Below are 18,980 nucleotides of genomic sequence, written 5' to 3' on the forward strand. Positions count from 1 at the left end.
ACAACATGAATGTATGATTTGTTTGGCTTCATAACTTCTTCCTACCTGATCTTTATTACACTGAAGCTTTTGTCACTGCGCTTTCACTTTATTGAATACTTGACCATGGCTTGCCTAGTGTAATCTAACTTCCGCTGTATAGTAATAGGCATAATCTTCACTGTTTGTCTTCATAACTCTCACTTTTGAAGACTTTCATAAAAATCGCCTATTCACCCCCCCTAGTCGATATAACGCACTTTCATCATCCACTCCCACGATGTTTCTCTTCCCAGAAAGAACTATGTGCCGCTTTGGCTCATCATACAATGCATTCGCTTCCTTATCTTTTCTTTTTCTTGGCTTGGTAGACATGTCCTTCACATAGAAAACATGTGCCACATCATTGGCTAGGACGAATGGTTCGTCTGCATACGCAAGATTGTTGAGATCCACTGTTGTCATTCCGTACTGCGGGTCTTCCGTTACCCCGCCTCGTGTCATATTGACCCATTTGCACCGAAACAAAGGGACCTTCAAACCACGTCGATAGTCAAGTTCCCATATGTCCTGTATATAACCATAATATGTTTCCTTTCCCGTCTTGGTTTCTGCATCAAAGCGTACATCATTGTTTTGGTTGGTGCTCTTCTTATCTTGGGCGATCGTGTAAAATGTATTACCATTTATCTCGTACCCTTTGAAAGTCATTATATTTGAAGATGGTAACTGGGACAGCAAGTACAGGTCATCTTCAATAGAGGTGTTATGCATGGTACGTGTCTGCAACCAGCTGGCGAAACTCCTGGTTTGTTCACGTGTAATCCAGTCATCAGACCGCTCCGGGTGTTTGGAGTGTAGCAAATTCTTGTGTTCATCCATATACGGAGCCACCAAGGTGGAATTCTGTAGAACTGTGTAGTGTGCTTCAGTGAGAGAATGTCCGTCCATACATATTATTTGTTTCCCTCCTAGCGTGCCTTTTCCATCCAGTCTGCCCTTATGCCGCGATTCAGGAACACCAATCGGCTTAAGGTCAGGAATAAAGTTAATATAAAACTCAATGACCTCCTCATTTTGACGGCCCTTGGAGATGCTTCCTTCTGGCCTAGCACAGTTATGAACATATTTCTTTAAGACTCCCATGAACCTCTCAAAGGGGAACATATTGTGAAGAAATACAGGACCCAAAACATTAATATCTTCGCATAGGTGAACTATGACGTGCGTCATGATGTTGAAGAAGGATGGTGGGAACACCAACTCGAAACTGACAAGACATTGCACCAAATCATTCTCTAACCTTGGTATGATTTCTGGATCGATTACCTTCTGAGAGGTTGCATTGAGAAATGCACATAGCTTCACAATGGCTAATCGAACGTTTTCCGGTAGCAGCCCCCTCAATGCAACCAGAAGCAGTTGCGTCATAATCACGTGGCAGTCATGAGACTTTAGGTTCTGGAACTTTTTCTCTGCCATGTTTATTATTCCCTTTATATTCGACGAGAAGCCAGACGGTACCTTAATACTGAGCAGGCATTCAAAGAAGATTTCCTTCTCTTCTTTGGTAAGAGCGTAGCTTGCATGACCCTGATGTATGCCGTCTTTTCCGTGCATACGTTGCTGGTCCTCTCGTGCCTCAGGTGTATCTTTTGTCTTCCCATACACGCCCAAGAAGCCAAGCAGGGTCACACAAAGATTCTTCGTCATGTGCATCACGTCGATTGCGAAGCGGACCTCTAGGTCTTTCCAATAGGGCAGGTCCCAAAATATAGATTTCTTCTTCCACATGGGTGCGCGTCCGTCAGCGTCATTTGGAACAGGTTGTCCACCAGGACCCTTTCCAAAGACCACCTTAAAATCCTTGACCATATCATGTACATCAGCACCAGTACGGTGGCGAGGCTTCGTCCGGTGATCCGCCTCACCTTTGAAAATGCTTGCCTTTCTTTCTTACAGGATGCCTGCTCGGAAGAAATCGACGATGTCCCAGGTACACATTCTTCTTACAATTAGCCAAATATATACTGTCGGTATCGTCCAAACGGTGCGTGCATGCGCAGTATCCCTTGTTTGTCTGTCCTGAAAGGTTACTGAGAGCAGGCCAATCATTGATGGTCACGAACAGCAACGCCTTTAGGTCAAATTCTTCCCCCATGTGCTCATCCCACGCACGTACACCTGTTCCATTCCACAGTTGTAAGAGTTCTTCAACTAATGGCCTTAGGTACACATCAATGTCGTTGCCAGGTTGCTTAGGGCCTTGGATGAGCACTGGCATCATAATGAACTTCCGCTTCATGCACAACCAAGGAGGAAGGTTATACAAACATAGAGTCACAGGCCAGGTGCTATGGTTGCTGCTCTGCTCCCCAAAATGATTCATGCCATCTGCGCTTAGACCAAACCATACGCTCCTTGCGTCATCTGCAAACTCCTTCCCGTACTTTCTTTCGATTTTTCTCCACTTCGACCCGTCAGCGGGTACTCTCAACTTTCCGTCTTTCTTACGGTCTTCTCTGTGCCATCGCATCGCCTTGGCATGCTCTTTGTTTTGGAACAAACGTTTCAACCGTGGTATTATAGGAGCATACCACATCACCTTGGCAGGAATCTTCTTCCTGGGGTGCTCGCCCTCGACATCACCAGGGTCATCGCGGCTGATCTTATAGCGCAATGCACCACATACCGGGCAAGCGTTCAAATCCTCGTACTCATCGCGGTAGAGGATGCAATCATTAGGGCATGCATGTATCTTCTGCACCTCTAACCCTAGAGGGCAGACAGCCTTCTTTGCTTCGTACGTACTCTCGGGAAATTCGTTGTCCTTTGGAAGCATATCCTTTATCATTACCAGCAACTTTCCAAATCCCTTGTCAGATACACCATTCTCTGCCTTCCATTGCAGCAATTCCAGTGTGGTGCCCAGCTTTTTCTTGTCACCTACGCAATTCGGGTACAACAATTTTTTGTGATCCTCTAACATGCGCTACAACTTCTTCTTCTCCAAATCACTTGCGCAGTTTCTCTTTGCATCGGCAATGGCCCGACCTAGATCATCAACGGGCTCATCTTATGCCTCTTCTTCAGCTTCTTCCCGCATTGCCGGCTCAGCTTCTTCCCGCATTACCGGCTCATCTTCTTCCCCCATTGTTGTATCATCATATTCAGGGAACCCATGGCCAGGATAGCTGTCGTCGTCCTCTTCTTCTTCATTGTGTTCCATCATAACCCCTCTTTCTCCGTGCTTGGTCCAAACATTATAGTGGGGCATGAAACCGGACTTAAACAGGTGGACGTGAATGGTTCTTGCGTAGAGTAATTGTGACCATTCTTACAGCGAGCACATGGACAAGGCATAAAACCATCCGCCCGCTTGTTTGCCTCAGCCGCAAGCAGAAAAGTATGCACGCCCTCAACGAACTGGGGAGAGCATCGGTCATCGTACATCCATTGCCGGCTCATCTTCATTACACAACACCGAATAGACCAAATTAATACAAGTTCATACATAAAGTTCATACAACACTTAAATGCAACAAACAAATAACTCTCTAGCTAAAGCATTTAAATGCAACAACAAATACGATCAAGATCGCAACTAAGGTAACAATGGATCCAACAGCATAATGATACCAAGCCTCACTATCGATGGCATATTTTCTAATCTTTCTAATCTTCAAGCGCATTTTCTCCATCTTGATCTTGTGATCATCGACGACATCGGCAACATGCAACTCCAATTCCATCTTCTCCCCCTCAATTCTTTTCAATTTTTCTTTCAAGTACTCGTTTTCTCTTTCAACTAAATTTAACCTCTCGACAATAGGGTCGGTTGGAATTTCCGGTTCACATACCTCCTAGAAAAAATTTCTATGTCAACTTGATGGGAATAATTTGTCATAAACACGAAATGCAACTAGTTTTAAAAGAGAGTATATATACCACATCCGAATCATAACAAGGACGAGGGCCGACGGGGACGGATATCAAAACCATGGCACTATATGTATAACAAACAACGTACGGGTAAGATAATTATACGAGTAACTATATATCCAAATCACAGAAACATCAATTTTTATATAAAATTTCATGAACAAGATGCTCACCACAAGGTGGTGCCGGCGACGGGACGGTGCGAGCGATCGACGGTGGTTACGACGGAGATTTAGAAGGCACTAAGTAAACCACACCTACATATGCAAACTAAGTGTTATTTTTGACCTCAAATTGCATATAAATCAAATACTAGCACATATATATATCCTCCCAAATTACTAAACTCACAAATTAATCACTATATAAAGCATTGCAAGAGCTAATCTAGCAATGAGAGATGAAAGGACAAAGTTGCTAACCTTTGTGATCATTTGAATGGATGGGGGCTTTCAAATCTTGACAAATTTTGGGCAAAATGTGTGATGAGCTCGAGAGGAAGAGGGGAAGAACAGAGAGGAGAGGGGAAAGGGGAAGAACAGATCGAGCTCGGGTGGACGAAGGGTTTATGTAGGACGACCTTTAGTACCGGTTCGTGCCAAGAACCGGTACTAAAGGGGCTGGAGGGGCCCCAGTCTGACAACATCCTGCCACCACTCTCATTAGTACCGGTTCATGGCACGAACCGGTGCTAAAGGTTCGCCACGAACCGGTACTAATGAAAGCGGCCCGGCTAGCCATTGGAACCGGCACTAATGTATACATTAGTGCCGGCTCAAATACAAACCGGCACTAATGTGCTTCATGTTTGACCCTTTTTCTACTAGTGTTAGTTTATGCAACATTGCATTTTCCATGTTATCAAATTACACGGTCAATATATTATTATTTTTATAAGTTTGATGTGCGGTGTCGTACTTTTTTGTGGAAAAATTTCCAATCTATTCATCTTCAATTATGGTAGTACAACGAACACTAAAAATAATAAAAATTACATCCAGATCGGTAGACCACCTAGCGACGACTACAAGCACTGAAGCGAGCCGAAGGCGTGCCGCTGTCATCGCCCCTCCCTCATCGGAGCCGAGCAAAACTTTTTGTAGTAGGCAGTCGGGAAGTCTTCGTGCTATGGCCCCATAGGGCCATCACAATAGAACATCAACCGCCACCGATGAAGAGTAGCGTTGATCAGAAGAATCCAACCTGGAGACATAAGAAACATAGACAAACCACGACTAGATCCGAGCAAATCCACCAAAGAGAGATCTGTCGGAGACACACCTTCACACGCCCACCGGTGATTCTAAAAGTACCACCGGAATGGGGCCTAGGCGGGGAGAACCTTATTCCATCTTCAGGGAGCCGCTGCCATCTCGCCTTCCTGAGCAGGACAAAACCCTAACAAAACTAAAAGAAATATGAAAAACGGAGCCCTCCCACCAGCAAGGGTCGGGATCCACTCCACTCCCATGGCCCTAAGGCCACCGGAGACAAGGCGGACCGACTGCAGCGCCGGCGGGAGGCAAAGGAACCCTATCTTTTTTGTGCGGTGTAGTATACGACGCTATTGATTGTGACATCATTGTTATTTATTGATAAGTTAGCCATCTCATGCATTTAACTAATCATTCAGCAATATATTTTACAAGGCCACTATGTGCAGTAAGCGAGCATAATTAGATTGTGTGTATCAAAGAATGAGTAGTTAAATGTCAACCATGTTAGTAGTTTTATATATGTATGGGATTCATTTGATGCATACATACTTGCATTACATTCACTCATCTCCTATGCAGGTTATTCATGTTTGTACATGATGGCTCCGTACTTGGTCTATCCTGCAGAAGCCGGAAGACAGGGACATTTTTATGATGGCGTCTACACGGATGGAGCGTACGGCCAGGGAGGTTTTCTACCCCCATGGATGGCGATGTGATTTACGGATAGGATCTACCGCTCCTTAGGCTGGACACGATTTATTGCTTGGCATTGTATCAAATTATTTTATTTTTAGGGTACTCTGAACTTTTTGGTTGTGTGCATCTAGCTATGCAGAGGCCGGGCTTTCTTTCGATATGATTGTATCATCTCGATATATATCTATTCAATGAAAAGTCCTTTATCAAAAAAAACTTCTTTTAATCTGTCCAACAATTGTTTTTGCAAAAATGTGTCCAACATTTTTTATTGAAAATTGTGTCCAACATTTTTCTGGCTTTCAGGAACAAAGAGGCACCAAGCAAATCCTCATAAGAGGGATGATGAGATCATTGAGGAGAGCAATGTTACCACCAACATTACTCACGGGGACATAGCCAGCAAGAGACCAAAGAGAGGAGTTGCCCGTTCGAATTTCAAAGAGAATGCATTTGATTTATCGGAAGAAGATTCACTTGTCACAACCAAGGAAATCTGAACTGAGGAGCAAATAGAGGTTGTTAGGTTGACGAACAAGACCTGGAGATAGGAAATGCCACAAGAAACTCCTCCATTTCATCCTGCATGGTAAAGATGGTAATCTACAGCCGTTTGAAATGTCTCACAGTGATGGTGTCTCCATGACAGCCCTAATCTTGCCCTTAGATGATGGTTCATGCCCTTAGATGATGGTGTGGAAAAGGACAGGAAAAAGGGCATACAATATGTGAGATTTGGGTGCATGATGGGCTAGTCTATTTCTGGCTATAAAAAAGGTACTACAATAATTTGGCTCTCAACCTAACTAGCTGACTACGAATGTGTGAAGCCCACAAGAAATTACAGGTCTCATTTTGACCTTTTCAGCCAAAAAGCTCATGTATGTGTTGAAGTTTAGAAGTAACTAGCTAGATCAGTCAGCGGAAATCCTTTGCTGAGCATGGAAGAGTAGCTCGCTAGCGTCGTACGTTCCATCAATTCAAGCAAAAGCTTCAATGGAATGGAAAAGTGACCAAGGACTTTTGATCTTCATCAGTGAGTTCATTCATAACCAGCTCACTACACTGGATCGTACAACAAACAACGATGATGAGATGTTTTCCATGCTGCCAGTTCTTGTCGCCCTAAGAAATGAGTGTAAATCTAAAGTGAGATTCAGCAAGTCGGTATCTTTGGTATCAGGTGGAGTTCTTGAGGTGACATTTGATCGGGCTGCAAGGGATGCTTGGCTCAACAACGCCAAAGGGCCATTTTCATGCACTGGGAGAGCAGAGGGTCCACCCCACTCCCTGAGAAATATTGCAAGGCTAAGCTTGTCCTAATGGTAAACACCCTGCTAATCTTCTGGCTTCTCTAATCTTCCTTGCACTTTTGCCCGATTTGGTTCACGCTCCACCAATGATTTCATGCAAGGAGACGGCCACTCTGAGGTCGGCGGCAGTGGTAGGTGGGGAGCCCATCAACCCAAGGAAGAAGAGAGGCTCCAGATGTTCACATGACAGCGCGCGGACGAAACAGTCATTTTCATATTGCCATAATTGGTTTCCAAATATACCATATATACTTTTCCTAATATAAATGCACACCAAGTGGCACCTTTTTGTGTTCGAGCGATGGGCAGCTGGCACTTTTGATCTCCACGGAACACTATACTAATGTGCAAAATTAAATGTTCATGCTTGATGTAACGATTTCTTGATGTTCAATTACATACAAATAACACATGTAAAAAAAATCTAGCGGCGCAACTGCACGGGTAACACTGCTAGTTCAAGGTGACGATGGACATGCTGGGAACTGAAACTAAAGATTTCTCTTTGACTCTTTATTGACCGCTGGATCTAGGTTGGAGGACAGATAAGTCCCCAGAGTCATTTCATTTCAACCCGAGTCATTCTCAGATCTTTCTCTCTCAGAAAAAGAAAAAAAGACATTGCCAGATCTCAGTTACTGGTAGCCTGTTTTATTTCCCTCCGACGCAGCCTCCTCTCGCTCGTCCCTTTTCTTTCTAGAGTGTCGTCGCCCCCATGTTTAGGACTCCTGTTGCATATCTGATGATGATTCTCGGGTTGACTTCCCGAGTGGATAGATGTAGATCAATGGTTCGGCTATATTTATTTAGGTGTAAATGGCGCAAGGTCAGTACGAGTTTCTTCTATTTGAGGCGTGGTTGATTTGGGAGATGTGTTCCAGAGTCAAACAGTTTAAAGGCTTAATTGTCAACTTAATTAAGTGAATCAGTCCCTTCCCTAGATTTATTCATCTGAACTTAATAATTTATAGGGAAAAAATTTCCTATTTTGGAATTCGTAATTTAAATTTGCCTGTGTGACTGAACTTAATAATGCACTGTATGTTACTATGCAAAATTTCGTTAGATCTGTATTGAACCTCTGAATTCAGACTTGGATCACTGGATTATTATTCAATTCTTTGTATGCTACGGAGCTACATAAGTATTACTTGATCATTGTAGTGTCATATGTGTTCAATGTATAATAACATCGATCTCTATTACTATAATTAATACACCAGTTTTGAATTTAGCGTTACCACCCCACCTTCTGTTTTCCCGCCTAAAGATATAGCATGTCAATCATAGTTTTAAGTAGCGCGTTATCTCGGTGCTATTGTGTTTGCAGGGGCCTCGCGCTAAAGCTATGATCTTAATATCCAGCATTGAATTTACAACCTCTGTTTATCTCTACCCTACATAAATCACATAGCCGCCGAGTTGGACGGCCAAAGTCAGCTGGATTCACTCGGCTTTCCTGGTAGCATCTAGTTGTGTTTGCAAAGATATGTATTTTCGCATATGAACTTCTGATTAGAATGTTTCTCTAATGGTCTAATTTATGGTTCTGTTGTGCAGGACTCTTGGTTTCTGTGGTGGTGAATTTTTTATCTGTCCTTGGTAGAGATTTGTAGGTTGAACCGGCCAGGTAAGTTTTTTGCCCCCATCCCTCCCCATCATTTTCTATATTCACCCGTCTAGCTCCGCCATTGGGACTAGGTCCATGTATGAAAATACGTTAACAATTGTTGTTTTGCAGCGTAACCGCTAAACTCTTGAATCTGCAATTTGATTGCTACATTTATCTTTACTTCTAATTAATATATCTACTTTATTCTAAACTGTACAGGGGAATTATGCCAAAAACTCTCCACATTCTGCTGGTACTACAAGTATGTACGTTTAACTTGCTATTTTTGTTCCTAAATTTTAGATATAAATAACTTATTCATGGAAATGCTTTAGTTTATGCAACATTGCATTTTCCATGTTATCAAATTACACGGTCATAATATTATTATTTTTACAAGTTTGATGTGCGGTGTCGTATTTTTTTGCGGAAAAACCTCCAATCTATTCATCTTCAATTATGGTAGTACAACGAATACTAAAAATAAAAAAAATTACATCCAGATCCGTAGACCACCTAGTGACGACTACAAGCACTGAAACGAGCCGAAGACGCGCCGCTATCATCGTCCCTCCCTCATCGGAGCCGAGCAAAACTTTTTGTAGTAGGCAGTTGGGAAGTCTTCGTGCTATGGCCCCATAGGACCATCGCAATAGAACATCAACCGCCACCGATGAAGAGTAGCGTTGATTAGAAGAATAAAACCTGGAGACATAAGAAACATAGACAAACGACGACTAGATCCGAGCAAATCCACCAAAGAGAGATCTGCCAGAGACACACCTCCACACGCCCACCGGTGATGCTGAAAGTACCATCCGAACGGGGCCTAGTCGGGGAGAACCTTATTCCACCTTCAAGGAGCCGCCGCCATCTCGCCTTCCTGAGCAGGACACAAACCCTAACAAAACTAAAAGAAATATGAAAAACGGAGCCCTCCCACCGGCAAGGGTCGGGATCCACTCCACTCCCATGGCCCTAAGGCCACCGGAGACAAGGCGGACCGACTGCAGCGCCGGCGGGAGGCAAAGGAACCCTAGCTTTTTTGTGCGGTGTAGTATACGAGGCTATTGATTGTGACATCATTGTTATTTATTGATAAGTTTGCCATCTCATGCATTTAACTAATCATTCAGCAATATATTTTAGAAGGCCACTATGTGCAGTAAGCGAGCATAATTAGATTGGGTGGATCAAAGAATGAGTAATTAAACGTCAACCATGTTAATAGTTTTATGTATGAGATTCATTTGATGCATACATACTTGCATTACATTCACTTCTTTCAATCTGTGCAACAATTGTTTTTGCAAAAAATGTGTCCGGCATTTTTTATCGAAAAGTGTGTCCATCATTTTTCTGGCTTTCAGGAGCAAAGAGGCACCAAGCAAATCCTCATAAGAGGGATGATGAGATCATTGAGGAGAGCAATGTTACCACCAACATTACTCACGGGGACATAGCCAGCAAGAGACCAAAGAGATGAGTTGCCCGTTCGAATTTCAAAGAGAATGCATTTGACTTATCGGAAGAAGATTCACATGTCACAACCAAGGAAATCTGAACTGAGGAGGAAATAGAGGTTGTTAGGTTGACAAGAACAAGACCTGAAGATAAGAAATGCCACAAGAAACTCCTCCATTTCATCCTGCATGGTAAAGATGGTAATCTACAGCCGTTTGAAATGTTTCACAGTGATGGTGTCTCCATGACAGCCCTAATCATGCCCTTAGATGATGGTGTGGAAAAGGACAGGAAAAAGGGCATACACTATGTGAGATTTGGGTGCATTTGGGTGCATGATGGGCTAGTCAATTTTGGGCTATAAAGAAGGTACTACAATAATTTGGCTCTCAACCTAACTAGCTTACTACGAATGTGTGAAGCCAACAAGAAATTACAGGTCTCATTTTGACCTTTTCAGCCAGAAAGCTCATGTATGTGTTGAAGTTTACAAGAAACTAGCTAGATTAGTCAACGGAAATCCTTTGCTGAACATGGAGGAGTAGCTCGCTAGCGTTGTTCGTTCCATCAATTCAAGCAAAAGCTTCAATGGAATGGAAAAGTGAGCAAGGACTTTTGATCTTCATGAGTGAGTTCATTCATAACCAGCTCACTACACTGGATCATACAGCAAACAGCGATGATGAGATGTTTTCCATGCTGCCAGTTCTTGTCGCCCTAGGAAATGAGTGTAAATCTAAAGTGAGATTCAGCAAGTCGGTATCTTTGGTATCAGGTGGAGTTCTTGAGGTGACATCTGATCGGGCCACGAGGGGTGCTTAGCTCAAGAACGCCAAAGGGCCATTTTTCATGCACTGGCGGAGCAGAGGGTCCACCCAGCTCCCTGAGAAATATTGCAAGGCTAAGCTTGTCCTAATGGTAAACACCCTGCTATTCTTCTGGCTTCTCTAATCTTGCTTGCACTTTTGCCTGATTTGGTTCACGCTCCACCAATGATTTCATGCAAGGAGGCGGCCACTCTAAGGTCGGCGGCAGTGGTAGGTGGGGAGCCCATCAACCCAAGGAAGAAGAGAGGCTCCAGATGTTCACATGACAGCGCGCGGATGAAACAGTCATTTTCATATTGCCATAATTGGTTTCCAAATATACCATATATACTTTTCCTAATATAAATGCACACCAAGTGGCACCTTTTTGTGTTCGAGCGATGGGCAGCTGGCACTTTTGATCTCCACGGAACACTATACTAATGTGCAAAATTAAATGTTCATGCTTGATGTAACGATTTCTTGATGTTCAATTACATACAAATAACACATGTAAAAAAAATCTAGCGGCGCAACTGCACGGGTAACACTGCTAGTTCAAGGTGACGATGGACATGCTGGGAACTGAAACTAAAGATTTCTCTTTGACTCTTTATTGACCGCTGAATCTAGGTTGGAGGACAGATAAGTCCCCAGAGTCATTTCATTTCAACCCGAGTCATTCTCAGATCTTTCTGTCTCCAAAAAAGAAAAAAAGACATTGCCAGATCTCAGTTACTGGTAGCCTGTTTTATTTCCCTTCGACGCAGCCTCCTCTAGCTCGTCCCTTTTCTTTCTAGAGTGTCGTCGCCCCACCGGCGCACCGTCCGACGCGGCGTCGGTGCCCCCTGGACTCGCTCCCATCGCCGCAGTCTTCGGACCTTCCTCCGACGTCCGACGACCCGGCGTCACTGCCTCCGCTGGTCACTGCATCCGGACTCCCGACCCGCCCTCGCTCCCTCCGTTGCTCGCCGCCGGATCCACGCCTGGTAACATGGAATTTCTTATTTGGTTGGTAAGGACGCTGCCTATTGCTGCCCAAGAAGCCTGACATTGAGACCAGTTCGTCAATAAACAGGTACTTCTCCAGAACCCCGAAACCCGGCGAGACCAAGACAGAGCGCACGGACGGACGACCCCTGTTGCTACCGCCTCTCACCCTCGCTCCTCGACCCTTGCCGCACGCGACCGACGCCCACAGCGTTACCATGGTGACCGCCGAGGCCGCGTTGCGGTCCAGAGGGCTGTGCGCCCCTTCTTCCGTGGTGCCCATGACGGCCTCGCGTTCGCCACAAATGCCGCGTTCCTCGCCGACGGATACTCCTTCTGCGCCGTCCGTCCTTCCGCGCTCAACGCCCCCCTGCCCGCAGGTGCATTCCGCCTTACACCCTTAGCCCTAGGGAGTATGTGTTTTCTAGTGTGAGCGTAAAGTAGCCTGCTAGTTAGTATTAGACGGACCCCATGTTTAGGACTCCTGTTGCATATCTGATGATGATTCTCGGGTTGAGTTCCCGAGTGGATAGATGTAGATCAATGGTTCGGCTATATTTATTTAGGTGTAAATGGCGCAAGGTCAGTACGAGTTTCTTCTATTTGAGGCGTGGTTGATTTGGAAGATGTGTTCCTGAGTCAAACAATTTAAAGGCTTAATTGTCAACTTAATTAAGTGAATCAGTCCCTTCCCTAGATTTATCATCTATGGTTTGATCTTAACTTAATAATTTATAGTGAAAAAATTCCTATTTCGGAATTCGTAATTTAAATTTGCCTGTGTGACTGAACTTAATAATGCACTGTATGTTACTATGCTAAATATCGTTAGATCTGTATTGAACCTCTGAATTCAGACATGGATCACTGGATTATTATTCAATTCTTTGTATGCTACGGAGCTACGTAAGTATTACTTGATCATTGCAGTGTTATATGTGTTCTATGTATAATAACATCGATCTCTATTACTAGAATTAATACACCAGTTTTGAATTTCGAGTTACCACCCCACCTTCTGTTTTCCCACCTAAAGATATAGCATGTCAATCATAGTTTTAACTAGCGTGTTATCTTGGTGCTATTGTGTTTGCAGGGGCCTCGCGCTAAAGCTATGATCTTAATATCTACCATTGAATTTACAACCTCTGTTTATCTCTACCCTACATAAATCACATAGCCGCCGAATCGGACGGCCAAAGTCAGCTGGATTCACTCGGCTTTCCTGTTAGCATCTAGCTGTGTTTGCATAGATATGTATTTTCGCATATGAACTTCTGATTAGAATGTTTCTCTAGTGGTCTAATTTATGGTTCTGTCGTGCAGGACTCTTGGTTTTTGTGGTGGTGAATTTTTTATCTGTCCTTGGTAGAGATTTGTAGGTTGAACCGGCCAGGTAAGTTTTTTGCCCCCACCCCTCCCCATCATTTTCTATGTTCACCCGTCTAGCTCCGCCATTGGAACTAGGTCCATGTATGAAAATACGTTAACAGTTGTTGTTTTGCAGTGTAACCGCTAAACTCTTGAATCTGCAATTTGATTGCTACATTTATCTTTACTTCTAATTAATATATCTACTTTATTCTAAACTGTACAGGGGAAGTATGCCAAAAACTCTCCACATTCTGCTGGTACTGTATTTTTGTTCCTAAATTTAGATATAAATAACTTATTCATGGAAATGCTTTAGTTTATGCAACATTGCATTTTCCATGTTATCAAATTACACTGTCATAATATTATTATTTTTATAAGTTTGATGTGCGGTGTCATATTTTTTTGCGGAAAAACTTCCGATCTATTCGTCTTCAAGTATCGTAGTACAACGAACAATAAAAATAATAAAAATTACATCCAGCTCCATAGACCACCTAGCAACGACTATAAGCACTGAAGCGAGCCGAGGGCGCACCGCTGTCATCGCCCCTCCCTCGTCGGAGCCGAGCAAAACTTTTTGTAGTAGGCAGTCTGGAAGTCTTCGTGCTATGCACCATAGGATCATCGCAATAGAACATCAACCGCCACCGATGAAGAGTAGCGTTGATCAGAAGAATACAACCTGGAGACATAAGAAACATAGAAAAACGACGACTAGATCCGAGCAAATCCACCAAAGAGAGATCTGCCGGAGACACACCTCCACACGCGCACCGGTGATGCTAAAAGTACCACCGGAACGGGGCCTAGGCAGGGAGAACCTTATTTCATCTTCAGGGAGCCTAGCTACGCCATCTCACCTTCCTGAGCACGACACAAACCCTAACAAAACTAAAACAAATATGAAAAATAGAGCCCTCCCACCGGCAAGGGTCGGGATCCACTCCACTCCCATGGCCCTAAGGCCACCGGAGACAAGGCGGACCGACTGCAGCGCCGGCGGGAGGCAAAGGTACCCTAGCTTTTTTGTGCGGTGTAGTATACGAGGCTATTGATTGTGACATCATTGTTATTTATTGATAAGTTTGCCATCTCATGCATTTAACTAATCATTCAGCAATATATTTTACAAGGCCACTATGTGCAGTAAGCGAGCATAATTAGATTGGGTGGATCAAAGAATGAGTAGTTAAACGTCAACCATGTTAATAGTTTTATGTTTGGGATTCATTTGATGCATACATACTTGCATTACATTCAATTCTTTCAATCTGTCCAACAATTGTTTTTGCAAAAAATGTGTCCGACATTTTTTATTGAAAAGTGTGTCCAACATTTTTCTGGCTTTCAGGAACAAAGAGGCACCAAGCAAATCCTCATAAGAGGGATGATGAGATCATTGAGAAGAGAATTGTTACCACCAACATTACTCATGGGGACATAGCCAGCAAGAGACCAAAGAGAGGAGTTGCCCGTTCGAATTTCAAAGAGAATGCATTTGACTTATCGGAAGAAGATTCACTTGTCACAACCAAGGAAATCTGAACTGAGGAGGAAATAGAGGTTGTTAGGTTGACGAACAAGACCTGGAGATAGGAAATGCCACAAGAAACTCCTCCATTTCATCCTGCATGGTAAAGATGGTAATCTACAGCCGTTTGAAATGTCTCACAGTGATGGTGTCTCCATGACAGCCCTAATCATGCCCTTAGATGATGGTGTGGAAAAAGACATGAAAAAGGGCATACACTATGTGAGATTTGGGTGCATGATGGGCTAGTCAATTTCTGGCTGTAAAGAAGGTACTACAATAATTTGGCTCTCAACTTAACTAGCTGACTACGAATGTGTGAAGCCCACAAGAAATTACAGGTCTCATTTTGACCTTTTCAGCCAGAAAGCTCATGTATGTGTTGAAGTTTACAAGAAACTAGCTAGACCAGTCAGCGGAAATCCCTTGCTGAGCATGGAAGAGTAGCTCGCTAGCATTGTTCGTTCCATCAATTCAAGCAAAAGCTTCAATGGAATGGAAAAGTGAGCATGGACTTTTGATCTGCATCAGTGAGTTCATTCATAACCAGCTCACTACACTGGATCATACAGCAAACAATGATGATGAGATGTTTTCCATGATGCTAGTTCTTGTCGCCCTAAGAAATGAGTGTAAATCTAAAGTGAGATTCAGCAAGTCGGTATCTTTGGTATCAGGTGGAGTTCTTGAGGGGACATCTGATCAGGCTGCGAGGGGTGCTTGTCTCAACAACGCCAAAGGGCCATTTTTCATGCACTGGCAGAGCAGACGGTCCCTCCCCCCTCCCTGAGAAATATTGCAAGGCTAAGCTTGTCCTAATGGTAAACACCGTGCTAATCTTCAGGCTTCTCTAATCTCCCTTGCACTTTTGCCTGATTTGGTTCACACTTCGCCAATGATTTCATGCAAGGAGGCGGCCGCTCAGAGGTCGGTGGCAGTGGTAGGTGGGGAGCCCATCAACCCAAGGAAGAAGAGAGGCTCCAGATGTTCATATGACAGCGCGCGAACGAAACAGTCATTTTCATATTGCCATAATTGTTTTTCAAATATACCATATATACTTTTCCTAATATAAATGCGCACCAAGTGGCACCTTTTTGTGTTCAAGCGATGGGCAGCTGGCACTTTTGAACGGAGAGGGAGGGTGGTCTCCAACAAGAATGGAAAGACATCCGCAGCGTCACAACAAAAAGTGAATGGAGTTACTCCTCCGCGAGGTCGATCCCGAGCACGAGCCCAAGCCCTTCCTGGAGAAAATCGCCCTCCTGCCCAACGGACTCGCCCCAAAAATCCAAACTCAAGCCCTGTGCCCTCGAACGGATGCATAGACGGACATCTTTCCACTTCTCTCTCTCTATCGCCAGACCACGCACGACTCTATTTATACCCCTGCCCCGCCTCCATTGCAATCCTCACTCCCCCATACGCGTCTCCTCTCCTCTCGCTCATCGCTTCCTACTGAACCTGCGAGGCTAGCTAGCTGACGAGATGCACCCTCCCTCCTCCCTCAAAACGCACACGCTTTCTTCTCTCACCGTCGGAGGCCGGAGGGACCAGCCGGCTGGCTCCTTCCTCACCTACCCCGGTAAGACATACATATGATCGTGCGGGCGTGCGTGCGGCACATGCTTGCTCTCCGTCTTTTATCTCGATTTGGTTGCTTCACCATATTGTTTTGGTTTTTGGGGTAGGGATTGGATCTGGTTTCTGCTTTTTTTCGTTTGCTTTGCCGACTGTGTCGGCGTGTACTCCTTTGATGCCACGCGATTTCTCCAATTTTTCAGCGGGTTCTGAACATTTGATCATGGACCTTTTTGGTCTTGCCTAGATGGTGTGGGTCTAGCCAGCTGGTTGAAGAGTGTGTGCTCCTGGATCTTCGTTGGGGCATCGTAGCCTTGGATGAATGATAGCCGACCGGGTAGGGGGTGGAATCACGTGTTGTGTGTGCTTTTCTTTGTTCTTTCGGTGTGTTTAGGTCAAGGATCTTACGGTCTCACCTCCATGGTTGGCCGCTTCGCCGATGATTTGTCCTTGTTTGAAAATGTGTTAACAAATTGTTGATTTGCGGCGTGACCGCTACACTCTTGATTTCGCAGTTTGATTGCTACATTTATCTGAACTCCTAATTGACATATCTACTTGATTCCAAACTTTACAGGGGAATTATGCCAAACTCTGCACATTCTGCGGGTACTGCAGGTACGTATGCTTACCTTGCTATTTTTGTTCCCAAATTTTAGACATTAACTTATTCATGGAAATTCTTTAGTTTATGCAACACTACACTTCTTCATATATCAAAGTACACGTTCATAATATTATTATTTTTATTAATTTGATGTGCAGTGTAGTATATGAGGATATGGATAGAGACACCATTGTTATTTATTCATATATTTGCCATCTCATGCATTCAACTAATCAAGCATAATTAGATTGGGTGGATCAAAGAATGAGTAATTAAACATCAGCCATGTTAATATTTTTTATGTATGGGTTTCATCTTATGCATACATACTTGAATTGCATTCAGTTCTTTCAATGCATCCAACATTTTTTTTCAAAAAATGTATCCAACATTCCTATTATCAAAAAGTGTAGACAACATTTTTTTCGTTTTCAGGAATAAAGAGGCGCCAAGCAATATAGAACTTCAAGCAAAAGCCAGTTCACACAAAAGCTCAAGTTGATGGGGAAAGACGGGTTATGCATTTATACATCTAACACTCCCCCTCACGTGTGGCTCTCTCGGGTCTAAATGTGGATCGGATGTGGGCTGCAATTTTTATTTTTAAATTGCGTCAGCCGGATCTTAAACTCAAGACCTCTTGGCTCTGATACCATGTAAGTTGTAACCTATGGGCAGGGTCGACCGAAGCAACAACTTTCATGGTCCTCAACTCGTAAGTTTGCTCGGAAAATTGTGATGGGCTGCTACTTCTGCTGTAGGAGTACCTTCCATCTGTGTTGGGTAAGCTTTGTATAGAATGTTGGGGAACGTAGTAATTTCAAAAAAAAATCCTACGCACACGCAAAGATCATGGTGATGCATAGCAATGAGAGGGAAGAGTGTCGTCCACGTACCCTCGTAAACCGTAAGCGGAAGCGTTATGACAACGCGGTTGATGTAGTCGTACGTCTTCACGATCGACCGATCCTAGTACCGAAAGTACACACCTCCGCGATCTGCACACGTTCGGCTCGGTGACGTCCCATGAACTCACGATCCAGCAAAGTGTCAAGGGAGAGCTTCGTCAGCACGACGGCGTGATGACGGTGATGATGATGCTACCGGAACAGGGCTTCGCCTAAGCACCGCTATGATATGACCGAGGTGGATTATGGTGGAGGGTCACGTTAAAGGTTTTGAGCCACAGCCCGAAGTGGGGTTGGATGCGGAGGAAGGCCTCGCACACGACGATGAACACCGAGATATTAAGGAAGGAGTTCGGGGATAGATCGTGGAAGTCTATTCCATAGTCGAACATTATCCCGCGGGCGAAGGGGTGGAGTGGAAACCCTAGCCCGCGGAGGAAATGGGGGAGGAACACTACCCTCTCGTCGGGCTTTGGCGTGGGAATGATTTGTCCTTGGGCTGGAAGATGGTGAGCGATTTCCTTCGCCAGGTACCCGGCCGCCCGAAGCTCGGTGATGTCCTCCTCCTTGACGGAGGAGGCCATCCACTTGCCTTGACCTCCAGATTCGGACATGGTTGAGTGCTTTCTCGAGTGGGAAACAAATGAGAACTTGGGCGCTGGAACTCAAGAGTGGAAAGGCAGGAAGAAGGCGTGGGGGAAGAAGGAGGAATCTTATTTCCATATAAGGGCAGTGAATATTAACGCCACCCCACTCGCCTCAAAATTCGCCTGCTCCCAAGGGCTGTGTAAACGGCATGGTCGGGTTACCCACGCCCGTATTGATGAGAATCCTGTAATAAGGGGACACGATCTCTGCTTTGACAAGACGTGCCAATGGCAACCGCGTCTCGAAACGTGGAGCGGCAGACGAAAAACGGCCCGAAAATTATGACCAGACGGACGTGATGTCATG

At 44.4% G+C, this 18,980-nt stretch overlaps 1 long non-coding RNA gene and 1 pseudogene across 1 annotated transcript; one reads left to right on the plus strand and one right to left on the minus strand.

The window, feature by feature from the left end:
• Positions 1-18,980, plus strand: part of LOC125507442 (DNA (cytosine-5)-methyltransferase 1A-like) — a 152,612-nt pseudogene that overhangs the window by 37,962 nt on the left and 95,670 nt on the right.
• LOC147973255 (uncharacterized) lies at positions 3,609-4,458 on the minus strand. The gene is made up of 4 exons (XR_015602865.1): positions 4,344-4,458; positions 4,095-4,178; positions 3,928-3,985; positions 3,609-3,842 (listed from the first exon to the last, which is right to left on the minus strand). It is a non-coding gene; the product is annotated as an uncharacterized LOC147973255 (long non-coding RNA).

This window comes from Triticum urartu, chromosome 5A, assembly GCF_056163025.1.
Source record: "Triticum urartu cultivar PI428250 chromosome 5A, HENAU_Tu73, whole genome shotgun sequence".
NCBI classification, from domain to species: domain Eukaryota; kingdom Viridiplantae; phylum Streptophyta; class Magnoliopsida; order Poales; family Poaceae; genus Triticum; species Triticum urartu.